Source organism: Pipistrellus kuhlii, unplaced genomic scaffold, assembly GCF_014108245.1.
Source record: "Pipistrellus kuhlii isolate mPipKuh1 unplaced genomic scaffold, mPipKuh1.p scaffold_m20_p_9, whole genome shotgun sequence".
Taxonomy (NCBI): Eukaryota; Metazoa; Chordata; class Mammalia; order Chiroptera; family Vespertilionidae; genus Pipistrellus; species Pipistrellus kuhlii.
Genome location: NW_023425595.1, coordinates 18,335,249 through 18,357,937, shown reverse-complemented (window position 1 = coordinate 18,357,937; position 22,689 = coordinate 18,335,249).

The following is a 22,689-nucleotide window of genomic DNA, read 5'->3' as shown; positions in this document are numbered from 1 at the left end:
ATTATTTGTTGGGGTTTCAGTTGTTTATAGCTAAACAAATTCTTAAGTTTGCTTCTGTCTCTTAAGATAATTAAGATCATTCCCCAAGTGGGTATATGACTTAAGAAAATCACTTAAGTGTGAGTATGCACCCAAAATGTAAGAAATATTTAATTGATAAATATCAATGTAAGTGACAATTCCTATTAAAGATTGTGTGTGTGTGTGTGTGTGTGTGTGTGTGTGTGTGTATGTTTTAAAGGCTGTTTTAACCTCTACCAATTAATAAAAGATGACTATAATAAAGTCTTTGTGCAGGCATATTTTGGAAATTTGATTGATATGTATGTACCCTTTTATGAATTGGGATGGTCATATAATGATTACTATATCATTTACTAAAACATACTTGGAAATATATAAAAACCAATTGGATCCTTGATGAGGAAGTGAGTAGAAAAAATTGCTAAATTTATGGGGATTAAGAGAGGATCTCTAAAAATAAACACCTACACCTAATATTAGTCATACATTTGAGAGTTGCTCTGATGAGTACCCAAATATCACATATATATGGTCATTGCAGTACAGAATAAAGTGGGACCTTAAACTGGTTAGGTTATAGTCATTTGAATGCTCTGATTTTCAATAATCAGATGTAGAAGTGCATAATTTAATTATGCCATGTCATTGAACTGTGCCAATAACAACAGCACCATTTCCCAAACAACATGAATAAAATAAATTATTAGAATATTTTTATTATTAGTGTATGCCAAATTGTTTCTCTCTCCTTTATTGATGTTTTTGTTTAGTTATTAGTAAAGGAATAGCATACTTGTGCTGTACCTGCCAAGGATGTCTCAGTTGTGTGCTGTTCACTCAGCAGCTCCCTGAAGCTGCCAAGAATAAGAGGATTACAGGGGAGAGAAATGGTTCTCTTTGACTTTAAGAATAGTTTATGCCTTTCATTTTGCTTTCTATTTCCCAACATGAGTATGTTCCACAGCTGGAAGTGCTTTTTCTCCAGGATGAATATGTTGCCACCTCCATCCCATGGTTCATGCCATCTTAACTACACCACAGTCACCAGGGCTACAATGTGCACCTGCCTTTTTATTTTTTCCCAGTGGAAATTCAGGTATAGCCTTCCAGTATCTTTTGGTATTCTAGTAACAAGTACCTAATGGAAAGTGAATGCTTAGATGATAGTATTACTCTAGCCCTTTAAATGGGCTTAGTTGTTCACATCTTCTTTGTTTTAATGTAAAGCAGGAGAAAAACAACCACCAAAAGATAATAAGAGAAAGAGGGAGGGAAGATAATTAGGAGGGGGAGAGCCAGCTTTATTCCCTTATGAGTAAGGGGACATGGTGAATGGAAAATGTAAGAAATTTAGCTTCAGTCTCCTCCTTTGATAAATGGAAAATAAAACACCTTTGCTCAGAGGACGGCAGTTTGGAAAAATTGATGTCCTGTGTGCAAGAGGAAAGCTCACAATGGGTGTTTCAATAAAGTATTCACTCCCTTTTCTCTTTTCTGAGGGGGGCAAAGCTAACACAAGTGGACAATACTTCACTTCCTTCAGCTACATGGGGCATATCCTAGGCAACCCAAAGTGAGCCAGTGCTCAGAACCGCCCCAAGCAGTGTGTGATAAGAGGCTTATGACACTTGAGGATGAGAAAACGAAAAACAAACAGATAAACAAGGAATTCTCTTCCCTTTCCCTGCGCATCTAGAAGCCCATTCCAGCTCCTAGAGTGAGAACCAGAGGGTTTCTTTGGTGCTCTCACTAGCACACCATTACCCACCTCCATGTTGGACTAAAAAACAAAGCAAAAAAAAAAAAAAATCAAATGAAGCAAAGCTCACTGGTGGTTCAGTCGTACTTCAGATACTGATCTTCATCCTTAACCTGCCTGCTGCTGTTTACTTTCAGAGGCCCATCCTGGGCATATTTTCTCCTTGCAGTCAGTGAGAGCGACAGGGAGTATTTATGCCATCTTACCTGGGCAGGCACATAGGTTTCTCAGGAATTTTGATGTAAGTAAGCTTTCTGGAGTCAACAGCTAAACTGAATGCATGCCTGACAGACCAATGGCAGTCTGCTTCTGCCAGAGAGCAAAGCCCTTGGCTTTGTTGTACTTTATTCACAGCCCAGAGATCCCAGAATGCCTAGACCTGTAGTAGCATTTCATGTAGAGATCCTTAAAACTTTAAAAAAAATGGACTTAACAATACTCTTTATTTATGTTAGTGCTTCATTAATAGCTCATTAATCTTCATCCACATGAAGGACGGCAAACAAATGTTATCTCACGTCCTACTTACATCATCTAGTTGTGACTACTTGGCATGTGGGTCTGAGAAAAACAGAGAGAGCTTGTTTGCAGGAAGGTGTGCTGGGATTGAAGTATATGTCACATCTGTCATGGGCAGAGACATGGTCTATGCATGTCACCTTCCTGCCTTCTACCTGAGTTCAGGTAGAAGGGAATATATAAAAGCTGGTGAAGCTATAATAATAATAGTTTAATATCAATAGTGAATCATTGGCATTTTGTAGTCCCACTGAAGATGAAGGTCTGTTTGGTCAAAGGGAAGCATACCACAGCCATGATCACCAATAGCCCCTTTGTTATCCCAAAGTATTAAGAACTATCTTTGCCATTCTTAGAACTGTAGATCAAATGCTGCGTTTCACAGCTTAATTTTAAATTAAGCCACATTAGCATTAATGTATTAAAAATTACTTCAGAGAGGGAGAGAGAGATAGAAACATCAACGATGAGAGAGACTCAACAATCAGTTGCCTCCTGCATGCCTCCTAATAGGGAACAAGCCCACAGCCTGGGCATGTGCCCTGTATGACCAGGAACCAAACATTGACCTACTAGTTGACAGGTTGACCCTCAACCACTGAGCCACCACAGCCCGGGAATATTTGGATTTTAATAGTCCGTAGCTCTGAATTGATTCACTCCAGTAATTTTAAATGGGGACTATAAAATGAAGTGGGAGTGTTTAGGAAACTAGAGGGAGGTACTACTAGCATTGGGGGGTGGGTACAGATTAGGAATTCCAGAAGGCCTGCAATGTGAAGGGGAAGCCCCCGGGGGGGGGGGGGGGGGAGGGAAGAGGGGAAGGAATAGTCTTTATCTAGCAGGACTCCAATATCCAGTGAAAGAAAATTCATAGATGCCTTTAGACTAGCCTAGCAAAGAGGTGTTCATTTGCAAGACACTTGTGAATAACCCTGTTCAGGCAGTGTTTGTCTCTATCATGTGCCTGTTGTCCTTGGAATAAGACGATAGCATTCAAGCTGTGAAGATACATAGCTTGTGCCACCGCTGGCATTAAAAACACATTGTTTTGAAGGGCAAGGATGATTGGAGAGGCAGAAATGCTTGCCTAGGAGAAAAGACAAATTAATTAATCTGTCAAATTATGTCTCCAAGAGCCTGAATGCAGACGATTCTTGCATACAAAGTGCACTCTCACAGTAGTGCTGAATGCCCATTTCTTGCTTCTCTGTGTTCTAATTTATGATTATGTGCAATCTAGCACAGTATTTATAACCACAGTACATAGAAGCTAAGGGACATTTTACAATATTAAATAAGACACATCACTCTTAAATTTGCATATATATAAAGATATAAAAACAATGCATGTGCAGTGACACATGTATGGGCAACAAAACAATGAGTGAATCATTTTATTTTAATTTTTTTTAAATTTTTATTTATTTATTTATTTTTAAATATATTTTATTGATTTTGTACAGAGAGGAAGGGAGAGAGATAGAGAGTTAGAAACATCAATGAGAGGGAGTCATCGATCAGCTGCCTCTTGCACACCCCCTACTGGGGATATGCCCGCAACCAAGGTACATGCCCTTGACCAGAATCGAACCCGGGAACTTTCAGTCCCTAAGCCGACGCTCTATCCATTGAACCAAACCGGTTTTGGCAAATCATTTTATTTTTAAAACAATCTTTAATAAGACTTTAAATTAAAAAATTAAAATTCACTTTTACTCATGATTTTTCTTTAAAAGTTTGGTATTAAGTATAATTGGTGTATTCTAATTTTAAAAGTTTAAGTATTTCAGAAAAAAATATTCTATTTAAGCTTCCTTCATAATGATTTCCTTTAAAGTTACTGTCTTTTTAAGTAAATTCTTATTAAAAAAATTCTTTATTATTATATACCGAAGTACTACCCTAAAATTTTATTTAAAAAAAAAAAAAAACAAACAGAACGATGTGCTTGCTGATAATACACCTTCAATATTTTTTCTCCTGTCCTAGCTGGTTTGGCTCAGTGGATAGAGTGTCAGCCTGCAGACTGAAAGGACCCGGGTTCAATTCTGGGTAAGGGCACATGCCTGGTTTGTGGACTCTATCCTCAGTGGGGGCATGCAGGAAGCAGCCTATCAATGATTCTCTCTTACCATTCTTGTTTCTATCTCTCTCTCCTCTTCCCTTTATGAAGCCAATAAAAACTTTTTTTAAATTATGAAAAAGATATTTCTCCTAGTTCTTCTCCTGGGGTTAACCAAATTGCCACCCTAAAGCCTCTCTGACAAGGAAATTCTGGGGTCACCAATAGACCCTAAGCCAAGCATGTCAAACTTGTGGCCCACCGGCTGCATGTGGCCCACACAAATATTTTTGTGGACCAGTCAATATAATGGTATGTAAGGTATGTAAAAAACATTTTAATAAAAATTTTGTAACTTAGTTTTTACAATATCCTGTTATATATAATTATTAATAACGAGCTACAATGTTTGCTAATGACTGATTACTTTAACTGTGCTGCATTCATTTTCCTTATGTGTCTTATGCACAGACACACCATTTCTCTCCACTCATACTAGCAGCGAATATTTTAGCAGCCAATTGCCACGTCATCAGTCTCGTACTGACTTGTTTGGTGTGTGTAATAGAAATATTTCACTTTCGGAGGACAAGAAAACTAGGTTTATTTGTGTTATGCTTATTGATTTGTGCAGTTACTCACTGTCCGGTAAGCTAATGTTTTAGAAAATTTATTAATTTTTATTAAAATGTTCTATTATTTTATGTTAACAATGACTTATTTATTTCAGCCCTTTGTATTCAGCATGTCTCTATCAAAATAAACCTAAGTTTCTGTGAAAATTGAAGCTTTTTTTTTTTTTTCCATGGCCCACATAAACTTAAACTTTGTTTATTTGACCCATGTTAGCCTTTGAGTTTGACATGCTTACCCTAAACTATTTCAGGCCATTGTAGCTGCATCTCAAAGTAGTGTAGTGTCAAAAACATCTTGATTTGAAAAGGCCAGTAAGGAAGAAAATTAAAATTCAAGATCTCTGTGTGAGCTTTTGTTTTGTGAAAAGTTTGAAAATGGATTAATATGTTTTGGGGATTTGGGTATTTAAATGGAGAGAAGTAAATAACATTTCACTCAAATAAACATTCAGTTGGGCTCAGACATTATGTTGATCCTGAGAAACACAGAGAAATAAGACAGATTCCTTGTCTTGAAGATCATATATTGTCGAGTGTTGTGCATTTAAAATTTTTCTGCCTAATTTCCTCCCCCCCTGAAGATAAAAATAAATGTGAGGCCCTAGCTGGTGTTGCCCATTAAATATAATAGGACATTGGCTCACACACTGAAGGATTGTGGGCTCAATTCCAGGTCAAGGACACCATAACTGGATCACAGGTTCCATCCCTGGCCCAAGTCAGGTGAGTGCGGGAGGTAATCAATCCCTATGTCTCCCTCAGCTGGATGTTTTTTCCCCCCTCTCTCTTCACTCCCTTCAGCTCTCTCTAAAAATCAATGAAAAAAATATCATTGGGTGATAATAAAAAATAAAAAATAAAAATGAAAAACAAAATAAATGCGCAATCCCAGGAATTCTGAGAGTAACAGCTTCTCCATAATGTCCGTATATGAGGAGCTTAGAGAAACAATGTATAATAGTTGAAAAAATGGGCTCCAAGGCATTTCTTGCTTTTACTTTGATTGTTGTTAAAGACAATAAAAGTAGCAGTTTCCCATTCATCCTTAATTTGCAATTTTTTTTAAAAATACAGTTTTACTGATTTCAGAGAGGAAGGGAGAATAACAGAGGAAGAAACATCAACATGAGAAAGAATTGAGGAAAAAGAATCAGGGATTGGCTGCCTCTTGCACGTCCCTCACTGGGGATTGAGCTGAGAATCCAGGTATGTGCCCTTGACTGGAATTGAACCTGCTACCCTTCACTCCACAGGCTGACACTCTATCCATTGAGCCAAACCAGCCAGGGTTTAATCTGCAATTTTTAATAAAATTTAATATTAATTATTTTTATTTCCTCTTGCTGGGGGTGGAGGAAAGGACTTTATGTCAGTATGGAAAGATCTCGAGTTCTCTGAGTCATTCCTCAAGGCAGTCACCTTCAAGGGATATGACCTGAGTTCCCCCTCAAGAGTACAACCGGCCTTTAAATCTAGAATTTTATTTTAAAAGAATTTTCATTCTACTTTGAAATATATCTTGTTTTCATGGGAAGTGAACTGTCCTGAAATCTTACAGAAAAATGTATACCCCAGGTATATTCCGTGGTTATATTGTTGCTTCTCGCATCATGTATCTTGTGGGAGTTTTGTGCACTCAGCTGAGAAACTCAGGCAGTGGAGCATGGACATATGACAGCAATTCCATGATATAACTCAGTATGAAATTATAGTTTTTTCATTAAACATATTGAAAAAATATTTTTATTGAAGTTATTTTGATGTGACAGAACCACAGAAGGTATTTTTCAGTGCTTTTTATTACTTATTATAAAAAATGTTATAACCACTAATAAAGCACTTTCTTGAAGGAGCATGGCTTTGTCTTATAGAAATTCCATATACTGCAATAAAATGTTAACCAACAAGCTTTATTTGCTATCTAGGCTAGTGATCTAACTCTCTGCATCTCATATATATATTTTTTAAACCTTACTTCCAAAACTTTTTGTCAACATAAAAACAGGATAGGAATTCTTAAGATCTACATGGACCTCATGGACCTTTCTAAAATTATATCTGTATATAGTGCTCATAGGTATTTCAAGGGATAGAGGCAAAATTCTTATGCCCAAATTCATAACATATGTTATGAAATAAGTGAAATTTTAAAATTCTATCAATGGATCTGGCCTTATTTCACTGACAGCAGGTAGCTATTTCCATCATTTTTGTTGTGATTACTTGGAAGCTTATGGTTAAATTTTTACTTTATATGTTCCTGGAGAAAATTTAATATTGTTGTTCTCCACATTTTTTAAATGTCCATCATTTAGATCTGTCTGTGTTTTTGTTTTGAACATCAATCTCTTTTGGAATTGTGCAGGATAAAAATTAGCTTATTGTTGCCTGGCCGGCGTGAGTAGATGGTTGAGCATCGACCGGTAAACTAAGAGGTCAAGGTTGGATTTCAGGTCAGGGCACATATCTAGGTTGCAAGCTTAAATCCCCAGTAGGGGGCTTTGAGGAGACAGCCAGTTGATTTTGGTCAATGTTTCAATCTTTTTCTTCCTTGCTCTCTCTCTAAAAATCAATAAAACCAAATATATATATATATATATATATATATATATATATATATATATATTTAATTTACCCTATTGCTAATTAATTATCTAACTCCACATATTATGTAACACCTTGTGCTATGAAATAGAAGGCATATGAAATAGGAAATACATGTCAGAACAATAGGCAGCACTCATTACAGAATCATACCTACCAAATATATATACTATGGCATTAGAGGTTTAGCTGAAGAATTGAGACAAATTATATATGATCCTAATAAATATAAAGATCCTTCACCTTGGGCTTTAGTAATGATTGGCTCAACACCCACCAAAGATTGAGGACACTGTGCTGGTTACTAGAGTTAACTTTAACATTCTCATGCACTTAAAACTATAACATATAGAACAAGTTAATGATTTTAATTTCCATTGTCTTTTCTTCCATGAAAAATTGAAGAAATCCATTTACCAAACCAGTTAAGAAAATTGTTTTTCCAGATTTGGTTTATCGCTTAGTGTGTGTCCCTTGCTATTTTATTCCTAGGAGTTTCTATGCATTGGTCTAAGATTCTTTTTAGGAGAAAGAGTCTATTTTATTTTATTGACAACAAGGTTTGAATTCCTTCCAATGTGCAAGTTATTCCAGAGAATTACTTCGTTTTCTGTTGACATGGCTCTGAGATTTGCTGTATCTCTTAAGTGTTCTGTGTTTTACAGTTAGTTGGGTAAGTGTTCTATAACAAGGTGGTATGAGTTTACAACTCTATACCTGTAGTTTTATGAGCTAGTCTCATATAGTAAAAGATTTCATGACATTCCATTGCAAAACCAGAAATGACCCAATCTGAATCTATTAATGGCCTTTATTTCTCCCATTTATTGGGAATAGTCACACATTTCATTGCAGTAATATGAATGTGTTTGATTAGAAGACACTGACTGCCTCACACTCCTCCAAGGGATGATATAAGAACCAGATTATGCACTTTTCCACTTTTCTAAAATCATCACATTTCTGAACTCTAAAACAATCTGCCCTCAAGAAATTCACTTAGGGGATTATGAATCTGAAAAGAAAGAACCTCCATTTTTCATTCAGATTATACTTCTTTTATAGATGTGGTAAATCAAACATCTTAATGGGTATAGTTTTACTGTTTAACTATTTCAGTGTCCCTACTAGGAGACTTGTTATTACTTTACATAGTATAGACTTCACTAGAAGCTATTATGGTAGTCTTAGCCAAATTTTAATAAGAGGAGGAAGATGATTACTCAAATCTTACCCTGATCTCTCATCCTCTTATGTACATAAGTTTTTGCTTTATAAATTTTTCATTCAATTATTTTCAAATACTTTATTTGGACATTTTAAAATCCTAATTGGTACAAAAAAAGTGTATAAAACCCAGGGCTAATATTTAAGGATGCCTTCTGAAAAATATATATTTTTTTATTTTTAAAATTGCTTGAGTAATTCAACAATTTCAGAGACTTCTGAAAGAATGTTTATGTTCATATCATTTGGATTCAATGTCAGATTCTTATGAAACCATGTTAGAAAGGAACTCTTTTTGGCTCAGTTTTAGATATTTTGAGGAGACAAAAGTGAATGTGAGACTACATACACCCCCTGCACCTACAGATACTTTATAAACTGTTACATAGCAGGTAACAGTTCTCAGATTGAAAAATAATATCAAATCAAGAAAGGAGAGCTTGTTGGTGACGCGTTTTTCTCTGGAGAACTGTACAAGTTTCCATATGGTGTTGGAGAGGGTGGGCTAATTTCTGACCCCACGCTTAATCAGAAGTTTCTCCTGCAGCACTTTACAATGTGTCTCCTACAGTGGGAGTCACAGAGGATAGGTCCTGACTCACACTGGAGAAAGCCAGACTGATCTGACTCCAGTCCTGCAAAAGTGAGAGTGAGATAGGAGTTCCCAAGAGCTCTGCCGGGCTCACAGAAAGGACTGCTGTGCAGAGATCAGCCTGAACTGCCCCAGAGTGTGGGGCAAGGTCTCTCTGATTGCAAAGCTTCCAATAGCACTTTTCTTGCAGGAAAAAAATAGTGGTCATAGGTGGATTATGTAAAAATTAATGTGAATTGTTATGCAAAGTAGTATGTTTTGTCTGTATAAAATGGGGGCATATTTATTTATACTGTTGGTGACAAGAGGCAATTAGGGAAAATACATTTATTCAAACTAGAGTCAAGTAGATGCTAAGAAGCTAGCAGGTTGGAGAAGAGAATTGACTCATAATAAGAGTCTCCAAAAATAGTATTTAAGAAAGCCTTTATGTAGCCCCGAACCTAGAAATAATTGTAAAGCTTTGTATGTCTTTCCGGTATCTATTTCTATCCCTCTTCCCATCTCTCTTTATCATTCTCTCTCTTTAAAAGTTATATTTCCAGGGTGTAGACTCACTCAATCAATAATCTTAACTTTTATTATGCTTTTTATAAACTCATAAAATGTATTTTTATCTACAGTGAAATTTATGATCAACATAATTAGTGTGGTAAAAAGTCAGGTCTCTGAGGCTGGCCAGTGTTGCTCAGTGGTTGAGCATCAACCTATGAATACGAAGGTCATGATTTGATTTCTGATCAGAGCATATGCTGGTTGCAGGCTTGATCCTCAGTGAGGGACAGGCAGGAGGCAGTCAATCAATGATTCCCTTGCATCATTGATGTTTCTATCTCCCTCTCCCTCTCCTTCTCCCTGCCTCTCTAAAATCAGTTAAAAAAAAAATATATATATATATATATATATATATATATATATATATATATATATATATATATATATTTAAAAAGGGTGGTCTGGACTAACCTGGTTATTTGGCCTCCAATTAAGAAATAGGCACTGGCTGCTAGTCTGGGTCCCAGGAATGGCCTTCTGGTCTTCGCCATAATAGTCTGTGACCAGGAGGTAGGTCTGGGCCCCTGACGGATGTCTGGGTCCTGGGAGGGCCTTTGGGGCCAGGGAGGGTCAACTGGGCCCCTCCTGGACCTCTGGGTTATGGAAATGGTGGTCTTCCTTACAAATTGAAACCCAGGATACAAGTCTGGAATCTATGTTTGAGGCCTGTACCCAGGAAAATCTTCTCAGCCCTGCAATGACAATCTGGGTCCCAGATGTAGGTATGAGCGCCAGGTGGAGGTCTGGGTCCTCTGAGGGCAGTTCGAGCCCAGAGGAAAGTCTGAGCCTCCGTGGCAGTCTGGTACCTCACATGAGCATCTGGGTTAAGGAATAGTTTTTTGTAACACACATAGAGATCTCTTCCCCTGATACAACTCTGAGTTCCACGTTTGTGGCCTGGGCCCCAGATGGGCCAATTAGGCCTCACCATGAAGGTCTTGGGAACCAGATGTAGGTCTGAGCCCCAAATGTAGGTCTGGGTGCTCAGGCATGGTGTGGTCACCAGGGGGGACTATGGGTCCAGGTAGGTAGTTTTGGGCTAGGGCAGGACCTTGGGATGATGAAATGGTGGTGGTCAGGACTAGCCTGGTTATTTGGCCTCTGATTAATAAATAGGCATTGTCTGCTAGTATGGGTCCCAGGAATGGCATTCTGGACCTTGCCATAATGGTCTACGACCAGGAGATAGGCCTGGGCCCCAGATGGATGGTTAGGTCCTAGGAGGGCCTTTGGGCCAGGGAGGGTTTGTCTGGGCCCCTGGGGCGGTCTGGTATCTCACCTGGACCTCTGGGTTATGGAAATGGTGGTCTGGGTTACAAATTGAGAAGTATACCCCTGATATAAGTCTGGATTCTGTGTTTGAGGCCAGGGCCTTGGTGTATAATCTTCTCGGCCTGGCCCTGATAGTCTGGGTCCCAGATGTAGGTGTGAGCCACAGGTGGGGTCTTGGTCTTGTGAGGGCCATTCTGGGCCCAGAGGAATGTCTGAACCTCAGGGGCGGTCTGTTACCTTCCCTGAGCATTTAGGTCACATGTGTCAAACACAAGGCCCGCGGGCCAAATCCGTCCCGCCAGGCCTTGCAATGTGGCCCGCACCGCGCTGTCATCACTGCACTCCGCTGCATTTCCATCACAATGACAGTTTATGACTGTTCAGTAAACCATTCGGCCCGCGATTTAGGCTGGATTTTAGATTTTGGCCCCTTCTCTGATTGAGTTCGACACCCCTAATTTAGGTTATGGAATAGTTTTTTGGGTTAAGCATAGAGTTCTCATCCCCTGATACAACTCTGTGTTCCAGGTTTGTGTCCTGAGCCCCAGGTGGGCCAATTAGGCCCTGCCATGAAGGTCTGGGTCTTGGATGTAGGTCTGAGCCTAGATGTAAGTCTTGGTGCTCAGGCATGGTGTGGTCACTAGGGGGTGCTATGGGCCCAGATGTGAGGTTTGGCGCAAGGGCAGGACCTTGGGATGATGAAATGGTGGTTTTAAAAAAGGGTCTTGGAGCACTAGCCATTGTGACTCAATGGATAAAAGGTTAGCCCAAGTACTGAAGAGTCTTGGTTCGATTCTGGTCATGCGCATGTATCTTGATTGCAAACTTAATTCCCTCTGGTCTTGAGGTCCATGAGGGAGGCAACAATAGATGTGTCTCTTTCACATCACTGTTTCTCTGTCTTTCCCCCACTCTCCCACTCTAAAAAAAAAAAAAAAAAAAAAAAAAAAAAAAAAAAAAAAAAAAAAAAAAAAAAAAAAAAAAAAAAAATCAATAGAAAAAAAATATCTTTGCGTGAAGATTAACAAGATATGGATGCTGGGCTCTCCTATTACCTAAGTTATCTCAGCCCCGAATACTCACCTCACCTTCCATCCCTTATCTCTCTTCCCTAACCTCCACTCCTGCCATCACTCACTTGTTGATTAAAAGTTCCATCTCATCAAAATTACATTTTGCCACAGGTAAAAAACATGCTTACAAATAATCAAAATATTTGTTACACATATTATTTCCTCTGCCTGAATTGTCATCTGTAACACACACACATGCACACTGTCCCTCACAAAACATTTTTTTCCCCCAACTCATACTCGGTCCTTCTAAATTCACCTTAAGTGTTTTTTATATAAAAGTCTTCCAAGAACTTCCTGACCTAAATCCATGGTACTCTTTATAATCCTAAGGTATTTTCTGCATGCATTTATTGGGATTCATCCTGTGGCAGTTGGTTTGTGTGTCTGTCTCCCCACCTAAATTATATTCTTGGTGAAGAAAAAGAATATACATATTTGTTGTTGTTTCATCAGTGTCCAGTTATGTGGCATACACAGAGCAAGGGCTTAATGAGTATTTGCTGAATGAATATGTACCAGTAATTGAATTAAATGTGGGAGAACTGCCCTAGCTGGTTTGGCTCAGTGGAAAGAGTGTTGGCCTGCAGACTGGAGGGCCTCAGGTTCAATTTCAGTCAAGGGCATATGCCTGGGTTGTGGGCTTGATCCCTTGTAGGGGACATGCAAGAAGCAGCCAATCAGTAATTCTCTCTCATCATTAATGTTCCTGTCTCTCTTTCCCTCTCCCTTCCTCTCGGAAATCAATAAAAATGTATTAAAAAAATAAATGTTGGAGAACTGATTGAGATTTAGGAAGATAGGTGTTCAGTATCAATGCAACTCTCAGTGTCTTTAACTAGGCAATTGAACTGGACCATGCAATAGCTCAATGCCCAGAAAGTAGACTGAGAGGACCAGAAAAGCTGAAAGCTAGTTCAACATTCTCATTTGCTCTCCTATACAGTCTGGAACCATTTTTGAAGAAGATATGACCAGCACTTCCATTTCACATTCATAAAATAAAAATCTTCCAATAGAAAAGCTGTTAAAAAACAATCAGACAGAAAACTTTTAAATGAACACTAAATGTTTCTGAAAATTTTCAGTAATCTCTCTTTTCCCCCCCAAAGTGTATGGCGTTAGTCTCTACTGGGTTGGCTATGAGCATCATTTTTACTCATGTGAGAATAGGCCTTTAAAGCCCATTTTTCAAAATGGAGGCATATTAATGTGTAAAGAAAAGATTATTTTCTTATTGGGAATTCTATCTCAAATAAGAAAGTTTGACCTTGTATACTTGTCCTTTCTTTGATATTCTTTGTGGCTAGTCTTGGTATGTTTGACTCCTTCATTTATTCTTGCTAAACTGTGAGCTAATATAATATTGATTTTTCTCTGAAGTTACATTTAGTTTCAAATGGTAGCATTTTTCAGATCAAATGGTATTCTATTTCCTTACTAGTACTAAAACTTTTTGGAAAAGATAGATTTTTAACACAATGGAACATCTAGGAAAAGTCCACAATATATAGTATCACATAAATTTGTAGGTACAGCATTCATTGTCAAATAATTCACAAATAACATTTTGTGAAACAGTGTGGAAAAGAAGCAGAATAGCATAAGATTATAAGTGAATGTTTATTGGAGTTAGATAGAAAGTCTACTCCTAACACTTGTGGGGCCCAATGAAGAATTTAAATGGAGGCTACATAACTAAATAGATGAATGTTAACAAAATTAGGAAGCTGAAAATATATGCTGCATTTCCTTGCCTTCATAAATACCCTCATAATGACCTGGAAGGCCATATTCAAATTGGAATGCTCAAAATCTTTGGAGCTTTCATTGAAACATGGAAGAGAGAGGAGGCTGCTGGCCTCTGGACCATGGATCACTCTTTTATGTTCTCACCCCTGGATGTGTCCTGAATCAGGAGATGTTTCTTGTACACATGTGTGGAAGTCTTGAGGTTGCATGTCCCAGCTCTGTCCATGTTCCTTTCAGACCTGCGACAGAAGGGGTGGGGGTTGTCACATTTAATAATGTAATAAGCTGTTAGGAGACCCTCCCACAGTAGAAGCAGGAACAGCTATGGTTGGCCTGGAAATAACAGTTCTTGGTGCTAACTAGCTCTGAAAGGTGGAAGGGTCCAAGTACAAGGAATGGGGTTGAGTGAAAGGAGGACCAAAGAGGGTCCCTCTAAAATACAGGACCCAGAACATAGGGTCCTCTTACTTGCAATAGTGATATTGCAGTGGGCCTTTGGTTTAAATCTTCATCAATTATTAACTGTGCATGCTTAGATGAGTTACTGAACCATTGCTAAATGTTGGTCTGGGGCCATAATGTCTTGGTTCAAATTCCTGCTCCACCAGTAACTAGCATTATCACCTAAGGGAGGTAGATAATTCCCTGTCCCTCAGTATCCTCATCTGAAAATTATGGATAATCATAGCACTTATCTCAGAGGATTATTATGAGGGATAAATTAATATTTCTAAAGTGCTTATTTAGTATGCGCTGTGTGTTTATTTAAAAATTAAAATAAATACCTTCCTCATTTATAAAAATTAGGATAATAATAGTGTCTACTACTTAGAATTATTACCATAATTAAATAGGATAATGACTACAAAGCACTAATTTAATATCTGGTGCCTGGTAATAGTAGGTACCAAGTATTAAATAATAAAAAAGTAATGAGTATGAAACATCTGGACACCCATATGCAAAAAAATGAATGTAAACATAGACCTTACACTCTTCACAAATACTAACTCAAAATGAATTAGAGCTTAAATGTAAAATGCAAAACTATAAAACTTGAAGGTAACATTGGAGAAAACCTAGATGACCTTGGGTCTACAATAACTTTTAGATACAACACAAGAGTCATGGTAAATAGAAGCAAGACTTGATGAGCTTGACTTCATTAAAATTAAACACTTCTGCTTTATGAAAGACAATGTTAAGAGAAGACAGTGAAGAAAGCAGACAAGGATCTCCTCCCTTTAGAGATAAGGTGGTGTGGTAACATTTCTTGATTGCTCAATCGTAGCCATGTTGATACAAATTTAAGTATCTGAAGGTCATAAGAGTGGGTGATTCCAGCTTCACTGTCTTGCTGGGTAATGCCTTGATGCCCAATCAGTATTTCACAAAATAATCCAATAAAGTATGTCATAGTAGCATTATTTGCTTTGTATCAGAGTAGAAACTGTACTCAGAGAGATTAGCCCAAATTCATTTTGCCTTTTCCATTATATTGGGCATTTAGACCCAGCTATTCCAACTCAGCATTCCATATCCTTTGTTCTCAGAGTCCTTTGCAAACAACTATGTCTTGAACTATTCATTTTTTAAATTTAGCTAGGTAGCTTTATCTGTCTAAATGTATCATAAACTTGGCAACATTAGGGATCATGTTTCATGTTTCTACATTATTCATAGACAGTTTCCTGAGGAAAGAAAATGTAGTAGCTGCTCATGAATACATATGATTATTCTTTCTCAATTTTTAAAATAAAATGCTTTTAGGGCATAGAAATTTTGCTTAGGTGGCAGTGAAAGCTAGTGTATTGTATACTAAATAGCAAAGGAAAATCTTCAAAAGATATCCTATTCTTTCTGGACTACATATTCCTTTCCATTAACCAGTGCATTGTTTTAGCTAGGACAATTCCAGGACAAGTGGGATAGGGAAACTGAGACAGAGACAAACAGCAGTTTGCAAGCCACCTAGTGAATCCTATTTTTCCCAAACCGAGGATACTTAAGAGTAAATGGTTTGCATTTTTCTTCCCCAACCAGAGGGGAAGTAGCCTAAGTCACCCTACTCAGGGAGACAGACAACGGAAATCCTATTAATTGCCATTTGCCAGCGACACCCAGGATGGACAAATTAAGAGAATAAGTCTCATTTTGGTCCATCAGCATGAAGACCTCCCCAAATGCTTTAACACCCCTGAAAATGAAGGTCCGGTGCACTCTCCCTCCAGGGTGCATGCCCGTGACAATCCCTTCCCCTAACCTCTGAGCAGCCCAGCCTACGCTCTCTTGCTACATCTTCTATGCCCTCCCTTAGTTCATTGTTCTAAGTATATTTTTGCTGCTATCAATAAATTCTTGCTTTCTTTTCTACACTTGTCTCTTTTTAAAAATATATCTATTTTATTTTTATTTTATTTTTACAGAGAGGAATGGAAAGAGATAGAAAGTTAGAAACATCCATGAGAGAGAAACATAGATCAGTTGACTCCTACACTATCCCTACTGGGGATGTATCCAAAACCAAGGTTCATGCCCTTGGCTGGAATCGAACCTGGGACCCTTGAGTCCGCAGTCCGACGCTCTATCCATTGAACCAAACCGGTTTCTGCTATGTTGGGTTTTAGGTGGTCTTTTTTATTTGTTTTAGATACAAGTCCTTTATATTATACTAGTGGCCCTGTGCATGAATCCATGCATGAGTAGCTTGCTGCAGCTTGCCTCAGCTGACCACCCTACCCACTACTGCTCTTAGTCGCTGCCCCGCCCTCTTGCTGATTGGTCATTACACATCACAGCATAACAACCATTTGCTTATTACCTCTTTATTATATAGGATATTTTGTAATTATTTTTCCTCAGTACATTAAGAGTCTTAATTCTCCTAATAGTTTTTTTTTCACAAATCATTAAATTTTAATGATTCTAATTTATAATTTTTTTTCTTTCATGGATTATACTTTTAGTGTTGTATATAAAAACTCATTGCTAAACCTAAGTTTATATAGATATTCTCCTGTAGTTTTACATTATATATTTAGGTCTATAATCCAATTTGAATTCATTATTTTTGTCAGTGGTGTGTGCATAGTAAGGTGTGTGCATAGATTCATATTTTTTGAAGTCTGCAGTCATAACACCATTTCTTAAAAAAGACTATATTTTCTTCATTAAATTATCTATAAACCTTGTCAAAAATCAGTTGACTACATGCATGTCAGTGTACTTCTGGGGTCTAGTCTGTTCCATTTATCTATGTGTCTGTTTTTCTTTTTGTTGCCAGTACCACTCTATCTTGATTACTGAAACTATACATAACTCTCAAAATGTGACTACTCTAGATTTGTTATTGTTCTTCAATATTGTATTGGAGTAAAAGAGAACTTTTACGCTTCCATGAACATTTTAGAATAAGTTTGTTAATACCTACAAAATATCCTACCAGGATTATTATTATTATTACCAGAAGCCCAATGCATGAAATTCATGCAAGGGGCTCAGCACTCGTAGCCACATCTTCATCCAAAACGTTGTTTGGCTGTCCAGTCTAATTAGCATATTATGCTTTTATTACTATGATTATCACTATTATCAGAGTTTGTTGAATGTATAGATTAGGTTAGGAATAAAATTGGTACCAACCCACAAACATGGTATAAGTCACCTTTTATCTATATTTTCATTGATTTATTTAATAAGTTGTTAAAATTTCTGTATATGGAACCTATACTGTACATAACTTGTTAATTTTTATCTAAGTATTTCTGGTATTTTGCATTATTCCCATGATGTAATTTAAAAATTTCAAATTTCAATTGCTCATTGCTATTTTATAGGAAAGCAACTGACTTTTGTATATTGATCTTGTATCTTGAGACCTTGATATATTCATTTATTATTTCCAAAATCATTTATCCATTTTTTAATTTTCTACATTGATATTATCTATCATCACAAATAAAGACAGTTTTTTTTAAATTACCTTACCTCCTTTGTAATCTTTATACCTTTCTATTGATTTTCTTTGCTCTGTAGACTGAATTGAGCAGGGATGAGTGTAGGAGAGGTCATACTTTCCTTATTTTGATCTCACAGGAAAAGTGTTCAGTCTCTCACCATGAAGCACGATGTTAGCTGTGGGGTTTTTATTTTTATTTTTTTAAAATATATTTTATTGATTTTTTTACAGAGGGGAAGAGAGAGGGATAGAGAGTTAGAAACATCGAAGAGAGAGAAACATCGATTAGCTGCCTCTTGCACACTCCCTATTGGGGATGTGCCCTCAACCAAGGTACATGTCCTTGACCAGAATCGAACCCGGGACCTTTCAGTTTGCAGGCCGATGCTCTATCCACTGAGCTAAACTGGTTTCGGCAGCTGTGGGATTTTTATAGGTGTCTTTTATCCAGCTGAGGAAGTTCTTTCTTTCCTAGTTTGTTAGGAATTTTCGTTTTGAACAAATGTTGAATTTTTTCAAATATTTTTCTGCATCAATTGATATGATCATATGTCATTTCACCATGGCTTAAGACTTTGGCAAAGGTTTGTGTGTCCCATCCCCTGCTTCCCCCTTCTCTTCCCCCTGCCCCCTTCTTGGAATATTGTTCCTTTCTCATGAAGCGTGCTCTGATCGTATTTTACAAATGTTATCTTCTCCTCATCCTCCAGAACCCACAGATATTCTTTTCCATGGATCTTCACGTGAGAACTTGTTGTGTGGTTCCTGGAGGTAAAGCCCACAAAGTGTGTGGACCCCCTAATACCTTGGTCCCCAGGAGATACTCACTCTCATGCCAGGTACCCTTAGCCTCTGGCAGTTTATCAAAATTACCATTAAGTGTTCTTACCAGTTTATGCCTTAGTACCTTCTGATTCACTTGAGTAAATTTTGGTTAGGTCCCTGTGGATGTTTCTCCATATTTTGGGTAAATTTCCCCCATAACTCAGTTTTCTGATGTATCTAAGAAAAATTTTCAGTTTTTTTCTGGTTACAAAAGACTAATGATAACTTTCAAACTCTTTTATATGTTGGAAATGAAACTGAATGTGCACAGACTATTTTTTCCCTTTGTGGACCTTTCAAGTATTTTATAGCCACAGAATAATAAGTTTTCATATTAGGTGATTCTTTGGGAAGCTATATCGTTTGCAGAAATGAAGTAGAAAAATTCTTTTCAAATGCAAATACAAAAGTTGTTGTATTTGTAAAATAGATATCTATGCTTGAAGTGGAAAGTAAAAAAATATTATTGAATGTCTTTGTTAATATATCATTTCAATAAAACTTAACAGCAACAAAAAACTTCAAGAATATAAATCCCATAATCAGAACAGTGGTCGGCAAACTGCGACTCGCGAGCCACATGCTGCTATGCTCTTTGGCCCCTTGAGTGTGGCTCTTCCACAAAATAACGTGACCTGGGTGAGTCAATTTTGAAGAAGTGAAGTTCGAAGAAGTTTAAGTTTTAAAAATGTGGCTCTCAAAAGAAATTTCAATTGTGGTACAGTTGATATTTGGCTCTGTTGACTAATGAGTTTGTCGACCACTGAGATAGAACAAAATAAGTTAAAATGCTTTGTGTTTGTGTTGTTATCAGACAAAACAAATATTAAGGCAACAAACAAACAAACAAACAAACAAAAAACCCAACCCAAAACAAAACAAAAAACCAACCCCAATATTAAGGATAAAGAGAAATGCTACATGATTGTAAAATGGAAAAGCAATAATTTTGAACCTGCATTTCCATAAGTATATATGAAATCATGTGGGGGAGGGACAAATGAGACTATAATGTCAGGATCAGGGCCTGCATTCAGTCTGTGTAATTGCACAGGCCCCACGTATAGAAGGGCAGTGTGCTTAATTTAATGCTCTACTGTCACCATTTTAGAATTCCTTGTAATTTTTGAACAAAGGATTTCATATATTTTTAGCCTAAGCCCCACAGATTGTGCAGTCAGTTCTGCTTAGAATGCCTAGGCTAGGATCAAGGAGATCTTTGATGGGAAAGACTGTGCTGAGCTTAATTTTTCATGGGTTCAGAGAATCATATTTTTCCAACACCACAAGTTCATTTTCTTGCAAAGTTGCCAGCTGCCACAGTATTACTGGTATTCTTGTACAATTCTCTACTTAGTTGTCTTTTAGACTCATTCAACTTGGAAACCTAGTTCTCTTTTTGTATCTCACATGGAAGGCTGTTTCCCACTTACACTGTAAGAAGGTAGAGTAGGGGTGGTGCTGGGTCCCTTCCCTCATGGGTCCTACTGGCCCCCACATCTTTCTCCAGAGAAGATGAGAAATCTGGGCACTGCTTGCTTCCTCATGCTGACCCTTGGCTTTCACAATTCCTGAATAAAGCCTGTTTCTACAACTACTTCATGGAATGTCATGATGTGTGCTGTCAGCTACTCCCAACAGTCTTGGAAGTGTATAAATGTAGACTCTATGCTCTTTCCAAGATTGCCTTCTATGACCAAGGACACACACTTAATACTTTTGATTGGCGATTATGAATAGAGTCTAGATAGAACATACAACAAATGGGCAATGAATAGACTGTATTGAAAAAATTACAAGAAAAAATTTAGAAACCCGCATTAAATTAGGAGATTTGTTTATACCTCTCTCAATGATTGCCATTGCCATTGATGTAGCAGATCAAACACTTTATAATTGAACAATCTAATTAACAAAATTTATCACACACTCACACAGTATGTCCCTCAAACACACAATGTATCCTCTCTTGTCTCTCCGTGTAGGATTTCTAATATCTCAAACTTTCAGAATCCATACTTTTTTTTTTAATTCACACCTCTATCTGACTTGCCATGCCTTGAGATCTATGCTATGTTTTGCTAAAATAAACAAGCTATCTGTTTTTTCAAGACTATACAGCATTGACTTCAGAGGTTGCTTTTTTCAGATAACTTGTTTTTTTCCTTTCTCCAAATGCATTAATATTTTAGAAACTTCATTTTACTGATGTAGGAATAGAAAACTAAAATCAGTTATTACTTTGATAAATTAGATTTCAATTATAATATTTTTTCAGGAACATTATGCAATTCAAGCTATGCTAAATGAGGATTTTAAAAGCAAAATCTAATAAATGTTACAGTTGAAGTTACTTCTGGTTTGTTCAGTAGCAAAAATATTTAAATATTCATATATTTCACCCATTATACAGACTACTCACAGATTTAACCAAGATTATTTTGAATATGTTAAGATAAATATAACTGAATGGAAATGAAGTAATTAAAATGTAAAGTAAAATGAATGAAGTGATTCTGAAATCTAATTATGTTAATGTTCAAATGTTTTACTTTGGTATCTAAAATCTGCATATATTTGATGCTTCCCCCCCCCCCTTTTTTTCCCCTCACTCAAACTACTTTCTCAGAAAGATCCTAAATAGCATTGAAAAAAGACTTTATTTTATAGAGCAATTTTAGATCCACAGCAAAATGCCAGATACGGTACAGAGATTTCCCATGTACTCCCTACCCTAATACATGCATAGCTTACTCCATTACCAACCTCCCTCACCAGAGTGATTAGTTACATTAAATTGTAAACCTCCATTGACGCCTCACAATCACCCAAAATTCATACTTTATGCTACATTGTGGTCTTCACTACCTTAAAAGTCCCCTCTGCCATATTTACTTATCCCAGCCCTTTTCCCTCTGCCCCAACTCACCCTGTGGCAACAACTGATTCTTTTACTGTCTCCATAGTTTTGTGTTTGCCAGAATGTCATAAAGTTGGAATCATACAGTATTTATTTTTTGGCTTCTTTCAAATAGTAGTAAGTATTTAAGATTCTTGCATGTATTTTTTTGGCCTGATAATCATTTATTTTTAGTGCTGAATAAATAAAATTGTCTTGATGTATCACCGTTTATTTATCCATTAATCTATTTAGGACATCTTGGTTGCTTCCATGTTTTGGCAACTATGAATAAAGCTGTTATTACCATGTGCGAAAGATTTTGGTGTGAACATAGTTTTCTACTCCTCTGAGTAGGTAGTTCCAAGGAACGAGGTTGCTAAATATTTAGTAAGAGTATATTTAGTTTTGTAAGAAACCACCAAACTGTTTTCCAATTTAGCTGAGCCTTTCTGCATTCCTTTTAGCAAGGAGTGAGTATTCCTGTTGCTCCACATCATTGCCAGCATTTGCCATTGTCATTGTTCAGATATTGGTTATTCTGATAGGCTTATGGTGGTATCTCATTGTTGTTTTAAATTGCATTTTTTAATGACATTTGATGTGAGTGTTAAGACTGCTTTATATATTTTGAATAATAGTTATTGATCAAACGTATCTTTTGCAAATATTTTCTTTCAGTCTGTTCTACTATATGACCCATCAACTCCCCTTCTGGGTATATATTGAAAATAACTGAAATACGGTTGTCAAAAAGTTATCTGTGGTCCCACGTTCACCCCAGCACTATTCACAATAGCCAGGAGTCTAGGTGTCCATTATGGCTCATCAGGAATTCTCCTTCTCTGAGGTCATAGCTCTTATTATCTAAAATATTAATTTTATTTTACAGATACAGATTCTTTTATATTGTTGATTGACATTTAACTT